This window comes from Microcaecilia unicolor, chromosome 2 (genome assembly GCF_901765095.1).
Source record: "Microcaecilia unicolor chromosome 2, aMicUni1.1, whole genome shotgun sequence".
NCBI lineage: Eukaryota > Metazoa > Chordata > Amphibia > Gymnophiona > Siphonopidae > Microcaecilia > Microcaecilia unicolor.
The window spans coordinates 348,589,351-348,599,625 of NC_044032.1; positions in this window are offsets into that span (position 1 = coordinate 348,589,351).

Consider the following 10,275-nt stretch of genomic DNA (forward strand, 5'->3'; position numbering starts at 1 on the left):
CGCCCCTATTATAGCCACACCCACATTAGTCACACCCCTTGTACCAGCCATGGCGCATATAAACAGACATCATTGAAAATATTATACTAGTATAGGAGAAAAAATAATTTGATTTTTTTTCATTATAAATAATTTCTGTAAGCTGTTACAGCTCCAGTATACCCAGTGCAAAATAAGACAAATTCCAAACACTAAAATGAAAATAAAATGATTTTTTCTACCTTTGTTGTCTGGTGACTTTGTTTTTCTATCCATATTGGTCCCAGGCTCTGATTCTGCTGCTATCTGTTCTCTTAACTCCATTTCCAGGGCTTCCTTTCCATTTATTTCTTTACTTTCTTCCTTTCTTCTTCTTTTGTTGCCCTGCATCCATAAGTAAAAGCTGGGTCCTCCTCCATGGAATTGACTGGAGGAGGTATAACATGGATCCAGCTTTTGCCTATTTTCTCCATCCATGTGCAGTTTTTTCTCCTCTTCCCTTTCCCTCATCCATGTGCATCTTCTTTTTTCTTTCCTCCCCTCCATTCATGTCCAGCACTTCTCCTCTCTCCTCCCCTCCATCCAAGTCAGCATTTCTCCTCTCTCCTAGCCAACTCCTCCATCCATCCATGTCCAGCAATTCTCCTCTATCTCCTGCTCTCCTCTCCATCCATTTCTAGCATTTCTCCTCTCTCCCCTCTCATCCATGTCCAGCAATTCTCACTTCCCTGTCCTCCCCTCCCTGTCCAGCGATTCTCCTCTCTCCCCTCCATGTCCAGCAATTCTCTCTTCCCTGTCCTCCCCTCCCCATCCAGCGATTCACCTCTCTCCCCTCCATGTCCAGCAATTCTCTCTTCCCTGCCCTTCCCATGTCCAGCAATTCTCTCTCCCCTGCCCTTCCCTCCCATCCCATGTCCAGCAATTCTCTCTCCCCTGCCCTTCCCATGTCCAGCAATCCTCTCTCCCTTGCCCTTCCCTCCCATCCCATGTCCAGCAATTGTCTCTCCCCTGCCCTTCCCATGTCCAGCAATCCTCTCTCCCTTGCCCTTCCCTCCCATCCCATGTCCAGCAATTCTCTCTCCCCTGCCCTTCCCATGTCCAGCAATTCTCTCTCCCCTGCCCTTCCCTCCCATCCCATGTCCAGCAATTCTCTCTCCCTTGCCCTTCCCTCCCATCCCATATCCAGCAATTCTCTCTCCCCTGCCCTTCCCATGTCCAGCAATTCTCTCTCCCCTGCCCTTCACTCCCATCCCATGTCCAGCAATTCTCTCTCCCCTGCCCTTCCCTCCCATCCCATGTCCAGCAATTCTCTCTCTCTTGCCCTTCCCTCCCATCCCATGTCCAGCAATTCTCTCTCCCCTGCCCTTCCCATGTCCAGCAATTCTCTATCCCTTGCCCTTCCCTCCCATCCCATGTCCTACAATTCTCTCTCCCCTCCCATCCCATGTCCAGCAATTCTCTCTCTCTTGCCCTTCCCTCCCATGTCCAGCAATTCTCTCCCTTGCCCTTCCCTCCCATCCCATGTCCAGCAATTCTCTCTCCCTTGCCCTTCCCTCCCATCCCATGTCCAGCAATTCTCTCTCCCCTGCCCTTCCCATGTCCAGCAATTCTCTCTCCCTTGCCCTTCCCATGTCCAGCAATTCTCTCTCCCCTGCCCTTCCCTCCCATTATTTCCAGCGATTCTCCGCCTCTTTCCTGCCCTCCCATCGACGTGCAGCGATTTTTCCGTCCCTCCCCTGCCCTCACCTCTCCCATTTCCAGCGATTCTTCGTCCCCCAGCCGTCCTCCTTCACTGCCTGCCAGCCAGCGTCGGAGTCAGAAGCGAACGGTGCAGGCAGCGATTGGCTGGCAGCGTCGTAGCTTCCCTCTGCAAGTCCCGCCTATGCGTAAACAGGAAGTTGTAGGCGGGACTTGCAGAGGGAAGCTACGACGCTGCCAGCCAATCGCTGCCTGCACCGTTCGCTTCTGACTCCGACGCTGGCTGGCAGGCAGTGAAGGAGGACGGCTGGGGGACGAAGAATCGCTGGAAATGGGAGAGGTGAGGGCAGGGGAGGGACGGAAAAATCGCTGCACGTCGATGGGAGGGCAAGAAAGAGGCGGAGAATCGCTGGAAATAATGGGAGGGGAGGGGAGGAGGAGAAAAAGGTGCCGGTACGCCGTACCGTTGCGTACCGGCACAAAAAAAGCACTGAGCTTACTTGTCATTGTGTTGATTCCTGCTGACCGCCAGAACCCGGATAGTTCCTGATTGTCTGCCTTGCCTTCGCCTAGGTGCCAGGGGGCACTCCTGGATCTTCATTCCTGCTGTTCCTGTAAGTCCTACCGGCTGCAAGAACCTGAGGGCTCAACCCGAGGGGGAAGGCAGTCAAGTGTAGGTGAAGCCTAGGTCCAGGGTGTTCCAGTTCCGTGGGTTCCGCTCCAGTGTGTTCCAGTCCAGCGGGTTTCACTCCTGTATGTTCCAGTCCAGTGGGGCCACTCCAGTGTGTCCAGTCCAGTGGGCCCCACTCCAGTGTGCACCAGTCCGGTGCGTTCCAGTTCCGAGTGTTCCGGTGTAGTACTCCAGTCCGGAGTTCCGGTCCAGTCTTATCTCCTCCCTACCTGGAAGGTGATTTTGCCTAAAGGACTCACAAACCCCGCGCTCCCGGGGAAGAAGCCTGAAGGTATGCCAAGGTCCTCGAGAGCGCATCGAGCGCGTGAGGCGCGACACAGAGCATATACATAAGCATGGATTAATGAGCCAAAGCCAACATGGATTTAGTCAAGGTAAATTTTGCCTCACCAATCTATAACGTTTCTTTGAAGAGGTGAATAAACATGTGGCTAAAGGTGAGCCAGTCAATATTGTGCATCTTGATTTTCAAAAAGCATTTGACAAAGTACCTCATGAAAGACTCCTGAGAAAGTGGATACTGTGCCGTTTACGGAATAAAGAGTTTACAAACAGCTTGAGAATCTGAAGTTGGACAAAGCTATGGGGCCGGATGGGATACATCCCAGGATACTGGCGGGACCTCTTAAAGATTTATTTAATAGATCTTTAGAGAAGGGAAAGGTTCCACGGGATTGGAGATGAGTGGATGTGTTCCCTCTTCACAAAAGTGGAGACAGGGAAGAAGTGGAAAACTACAGACCAGTAAGTCTCACGTCAGTGGTAGGAAAAATAATGGAGTCGCTACTGAAAGAAAGGATAGTTAGCTTTTCAGAAGCCAATGGGTTACAGGATCCGAGGCAACATGGCTTTACCAAAGGAAAATCCTGCCAAATGAATCTTATTGACTTCTTTGACTGGGTGACAAAAGAACTGGATGAAGGACATTTGCTAGATGTAATCTACTTGGATTTCAGCAAATCCTTTGATACAGTCCCCCACAGAAGACTTGTGAATAAGCTGAAAGGGTTGAACTTAGGACCGAAAGTGGTGAAACTGGATAGGAAACTGGTTGACTGACAGGTGGCAGAGGGTGGTGGTAAATTAAATGTTTCTCAGGGGTCAGTGCTGGGGCCTATTCTGTTTAATATATTTATGGGAGATATTGCTGAAGGGTTGGATGGAAAGGTTTGCCTTTTTGCGGATGACACAAAAATAGCCAATACAGTGGGTACCCTGGAGGGAGTAGAAACAATGAGAAGGGATCTACGGACGTTAGAAGAATGATCGAGGGTCTGGCAGTTAAAATTTAATCATCTACTTTAATAGGGGTACATAAATTGTATTAGAGTACAATATCCACACTCTAAAATACCTCTGTACTCGTTATATTCTTATCACAAAGACATTTTAATCATCATTATTACATATGCATATATACATCTTAACCTATCCTGATATCTAAGGAACTCACTCATCCAAGCCTTTCATATCACTAACAAGCCCCCACACACACACACGCTCTATGCACACTATATTTTTCTTTACCACAATATATTCGATATATCTGAACAATTACAGACATATAAATTATTTGCTTCCACTTAGGACAGTTTCTCAGGATCAAAATTAGTCCCTTTGGGATACCATCCAGCTTATAATCGAACGAGAAAAACGCCCAAGTTCCGACCTAAATCGGGAGATGGGCGTTTTTCTCACAAAAACAAATAAAGCGGTATAATCGAAAGCCGAACTTTGGACGCTTTCAACTGCACTCCGTCGCGGATGCGGACAAAGTTGACGGGGGCGTGTCGGAGGCGTGGTGAAGGCGGAACTGGGGCGTGGTTATCACCCGAACAGAGATGGGCGCCTTTCGCCGATAATGGATGCGTTTGTAGCTAGAATTTAGGGCACTTTTCCTGGACCCTGTTTTTTCACGAATAAGGCCCCAAAAAGTGCCCTAAATGACCAGATTACCCCAGAGGGAATCGGGGATGACCTCCCCTGACTCCCCCAGTGGTCACTAACCCCCTCCCACCACAAAAAAATGATGTTTCACAACTTTTTATTTTCACCCTCAAATGTCATACCCTCCTCCCAAGCAGCAGTATGCAGGTCCCTGGAGCAGTTGTTAGGGGGTGCAGTGGACGTCAGGCAGGTGGACCCAGGCCCATCCCCCCCCCCTACCTGTTACAATTGTGCTGCTTAATGCTTAGTCGTCCAACCCCCCCAAACCCACTGTACCCACATGTAGGTGCCCCCCTTCACCTCTTAGGGCTATAGTAATGGTGTAGACTTGTGGGCAGTGGGTTTTGAGGGGGATTTGGGGGGCTCAACACCCAAGGGAAGGGTGCTATGCACCTGGGAGCTCTTTTACCTTTTTTTTTGTTTTTGTAAAAGTGCCCCCTAGGGTGCCCGGTTGGTGTCCTGGCATGTGAGGGGGACCAGTGCACTATGAATCCTGGCCCCTCCCACGAACAAATGCCTTGGATTTATTCGTTTTTGAGCTGGGCGATTTCATTTTCCATTATCGCTGAAAAGCAAAAACGCCCAGCTCACACCTTGGCGAATAAAACATGGGCGTCTATTTTTTTTTGAAAATACGGTTCACTCCGCCCCTTCACGGACCCGTTCTCGGAGATAAACGCCCATGGAGATAGGCGTTTCTGTTCGATTATGCCCCTCCATGTCCCCTATGTTATGCTTCCTCTATACCACAATTTTTGCAAGCAAAAAGCTTTCCAAAAGGAATCCACTGTTGTAAACAATCAAAGTGGGTTAGCTCGATAGCAAAGCGCAGCTTGAAGAGAGCTTCCGTAGGATATCACCCAACACTCAGCAGCTGATTTCGCTTTGGCTCCTCAATGCGAGACCGCATTTCGTGTTGCCCTTCATCAGGAGGAGCAACTCCCAAGACCTGTAACAAAAGATCATTCGCATACTATTTCACCCTATAAATTCATATTCACCATATCTCTCATATCTACATTATCTAGTATTTTTCATACTTTATGGCTGCCTACCTTCGGGACAAACGTCCGCAGGGGGAATCTCTGCTGACCGTCTCAAAGCATATAGCTCCTAATCGGACCCAGATCACCTGCTTTATATCCCGGCGCTCACACAATTAAATTCGCCTGTTTGATTAACTCTTCAGTTATATCCATTCTACCTCTAAATTGAGTCCCCTGGGAGCCACCGTATTCCACGTGAATATGAACCTTTGTTCCATCGAAAACAGCTGTGTGGTGACATCACCACCCTCTCTGCCAGGGCGAATTTGTGCCAATAGTAAGCTTAACTCAAGAGAGAGAGACCTTGGGGTGTTAGTGTCCGAAGATCTAAATGTGAAAAAACAATATGACAAGGCGATGGCCGTGGCCAGAAGGATTCTAGGCTGCATAGAAAGGGGTATAACCAGCAGAAGAAAGTAGATGCCCTCTACAAGTCGCTGGTGAGGCCCCACTTGGAGTATTGTGCTAAAGATGTAAAAAGACTGGAAGCGGTGCAAAGAAAACCTACAAAAATGGTATGGGATTTGCATTGCAAACCATACGAGGAGAGACTTGCCGACCTGAACATGTATACCTTGGAGGAAAGGAGAAACAGGGGTGACATGATACAGACATTCAAATATTTGAAAGGTATTAATCCACAAACAAACCATTTCCGGAGATGGGAAGGTGGTAGAACTAGAGGACATGAATTGAGGTTGAAGGGGAGTAATGTCAGGAAGTATTTTTTCACGGCGAGGGTGGTGGATATGTGGAATGCCCTTCCGTGGGAGGTGGTGGAGATGAAAACAGTAATGGAATTCAAACATGCGTGGGAAAAATTAATTAAATAAATAAACACAAAGGAATCCTGTTTAGAAGGAAGGGATCCACGGAATCTTAGTGGAGACTGGATGGCGACGTCAGTAATTGGGAAGCAAAACCGGTGCTGGGCAGACTTCTACAGTCTACGTCCTAATCGTAACTGAATAGATATGGATGGGCTGGAGTGTAAATTTTAAGGGTTTTTGACGTTGGCTTCAGAACTTTTAGTACAAGAACAGTGCTGAGCAGACTTCTACGGTCTGTGCCCTGAGAAAGGCAAGGACAAATCAAACTCGGGTATACATATAAAGTATCACATACCATGTAAAATGAGTTTATCTTGTTGGGCAGACTGGATGGACCATACAGGTCTTTATCTGCCGTCATTTACTATGTTACTATGAAATTAGAAGGTCATGGGATGGGAGATAATGTCCTATTATAGATTAAAAATGGTTAAAAGACAAAAAACAGAGAGGATTAAATGGTCAGTATTCTAAATGCAGAACGGTAGTGTGGTTTCCCAGGGGTCTGTGCTGGGACTCCTGCTTTGTAACATATTTGTAAATGATCTAGAGATGGGAATAACTAGTTAGGTAATTAAATTTGCTGATGACACTAGGGCATAATCGAACGTCGCCGGCGATCTATTTTGGAGGCGGCGCAACAGCTGGCCAGAACCGTATTATCGAAAAAGATTTCCAGCCATCTTTTTTTTGATAATACGGTTTAGCCCGGCCAAATGCCTTGGATTTCGCCGGGTTTCAGATCGCCGGTTTTGTTTTTCAACGATAATGGAAAAAAATGCCGGCCATCTCAAACCCGGTGAAATCCAAGGCATTTGGTCGTGGGAGGAGCCAGCATTTGTAGTGCACTGGTCCCCCTGACATGCCAGGACACCAACTGGGCACCCTAGGGGGCACTTCTAAAAATTTTTTAAAAATATACAAATACCTCACAGGTGCATAGCTCCCTTACCTTTGGTGCTGAGCCCCCCAAATCCCCCCAAACCTACTCCCCACAACTCTACACCATTACCATAGCCCTCATGGGTGAAGGGGGGGTACAGTGGGTTTTGGGAGGGTTTGGAGGGCTCAACACTTAGCACCACAAGTGTAACAGGTAGGGGGGGGGATGGACCTGGGTCTGCCTGCCTGAAGTGCACTGCACCCATTAAAAACTGCTCCAGGGACTTGCATACTGCTGTCAGGGAGCTGGGTATGACATTTGAGGCTGGCATACAAGCTGGCAAAAAAAAGTTTTTATTTATATTTTTTTAGTGTGGGAGGGGGTTGGTGACCACTGGGGGACTAAGGGGAGGTCATCCCCCATTCCCTCCGGTGGTCATCTGGTCAGTTGGGGCACCTTTTTGAGGCTTGGTCGTGAAAATAAAAGGACCAAGTAAACCCGGCGAAATACTGATTAACGCCGCTTTTTTTCCCATTATCCGCGAAAGCTGGCCATCTTGTAGCCACGCCCATGTCCCGCCTTCGCTACGCCGCCGACACGCCCCCTTGAACTTTCGTCGACAAGGCGACGGGAAAGTGGCGATGCTGTCAAAAAAGCCGCTTTCGATTATACTGATTTCGCCGCTTTTGAGAGATCGCCGGCCATCTCCCGATTTATGTCGGGAAATGGCCTCTAGGTGTCATCATTGATGATATGTTCAAACCCTCTGCTCAGTGCACAGCTTCGATTAAGAAAGCAAATAAAATGTTATAAATGATAAGAAAACGAATGGGAAACAAAAATGAGAGTATTATAATGCCTTTGTATTGCACCATGGAGCGACCACACAACCAATACTGTGTGGAATTCTGGTGGTTGCATCTCAAAAAAGATATAGCAGAATTAGAAAAGGTACAAAGAAGGATGACAAAAATGATAAAGGAGTGGGATGACTTCCCTAAGAGGAAAGGAAGGAATGCAACGCGGGAAGAGGGTGCAGGAAGTGAAATGCAGCTGTGGATTGTGAGAAGGGAAGGGATAAAGAGCCACCACATTATCACTGGGGAGGGAAGGGTAGAGTTATCAAATGTGGGGGAAGAGTGAAAGGGAAGAAGAGATATGCCAGACTGCGGGAGGATTGGAGGGAAGAAGAGAGATGCCAGACCAAGGGAGGGGAGAGGGAAGAGGAGAGATGCCAGACCATGGGAGGGGGAGGGAGGAGGACAGAGGTAAGGGAGTGAGACCTGCCACGAGAGAGGGGAAAGCTAGAGGATGCAGGACTTGCAGGGAAAGGGAGAGAAATGCAGGAAGGGGATAGAAGTGAGAGAGAAGGAAATTAAATATGGCTGGGATCTTTGAGGGAATGAGGAAAAGAAATATACAGTATATCTATGAGAAGTGGGTTCATGTTCAGGAAAGAGAGGGACCTTTCTTGAATTCCTGGGGAGGAAGGTATAAGGAAGAGGACAGAGAGGGAGAGATGCTGGACAAGTGGGGGGATAGGGACACAAAGGGATGATGACAAATGAGGTGGGATGGGGACAGAGAAGGCTGATACTGGAAAGGGGAGGGGTAGAAACACAGAGGGATGATGCAGGACAGGTTAAAGGAAGAACACAGAGGGATGATGAAACATGAGGGGGGATGGGGACACAAGGATGATACTGGATAGGGCAAGAATACAGATACAAGATGAAGAATAAACATGGTGGGAGGATAGGAGCAGGGACACAGGAAATACTAAACAGAGTAATAGCAACACAGAGGGAAGATGCATAGTGGACATGCAGAGAGAAGAAATGCTAAATGGATCAAGAGGCCCTGGCAAGAGAGTTAAGAGAAGACAGAGGAAAGCAGAAACCTGAGACTGGAACCAACATGATGAAGAAAATTAAATGACCAAACAATAAAGGTAGAAAAATAATTTTATTTTCTATTTATTGGTTGCAATATGTCAGTTTTTCGAAAATGCATGATCTGCCAGAACTAGTTTTAGACATGGTTGGGGCCCGTGAACAAAAATCTCACTCATTTGGCATTTAATCTCCAGCATGCAGTGGTAAATTTCTAGCATTGGGATGGGCCACCCTTGGCATCTATGGTAATGATGAGAACATCTTCTGGGCAGGCCAATAGGAGGAGCTGCCTGGAGAAAAAAGGCACAGTCAAGGCATAATCAGAGAACAGGAGCCACTGATGTCAGTCTTCTGGGTGGGTCAATGGGAAGAGCCAAGTTCAGAGCAGAAGCCACTTTTGTAGTAGTGTCAGAAAGCAGGAGCCAGTGATGTCAGACTTCTAGACAGGTCAATAGGAGGAACCGAGTCAGGAGTAGAAGCCACATTCGCGTCAGATTCAGAAAACAGGAGCCAGGGATGTCAAACTAAAAAATAGACAAGAAAACAGGTAACAATACAGAGTACAACTATAAGCACCAGCATAACATCTCTCACAGCAGGACTGGGTAGTCAGTTAAATGTCCAGTAATGATGAGATCACCTTCTTGGCAGGCCAATGGGAGAAGCCCACTCTGGAGCACAAGTCCTGTTCGTAGCAGAGTCTGAGAGTAGGAACGAGTGATGTTGACCTCTGCACATGTCAAAGGGAGGAGCTGAGCCAGGAGCAGAAGCTGCGTTCACAACAAAGTCAGAAAGCAGAAGCCAGTGATATCAGAATTCTGGGCATGCCGATGAGAGGAACAGAGTAAGCGCAGGAGCCATAGATTGCATCCTAAAAAACAGAGAACAGGTAATAATACAGCGTACAAATACCAGCACCAGTATAATTACATCTCATGCCGCAGGACTGAGTATTCAATTAAATGTCTAGAAGAGTCAGAAAGCAGGAAGCAGTGATGGTATACTTCTAGATGGGTCAATGGGACGAGCCAAGTCCTTAGCAGAAGCTGCTTTCATGGCAGAATCAGAAAGTAGGAGCTTGTGATGTCAGATTAGTAGGTGGAAATCAAATCCAAAAGACAGGAGGAGCCTCCACGGAAAATCAAAACAAAACAGCAAAAGTAGAGGCTGACAAATGTACAAACCAATAGGGAGATAATATCAAAGAGCAGTTTATTCAAAATATTCACATCAAGGACCCGACACGGTCCGTGTTTCGGCTGCCTCAGGGGTCACAAACAACTTTCTACAAAAAACACAAAATAGA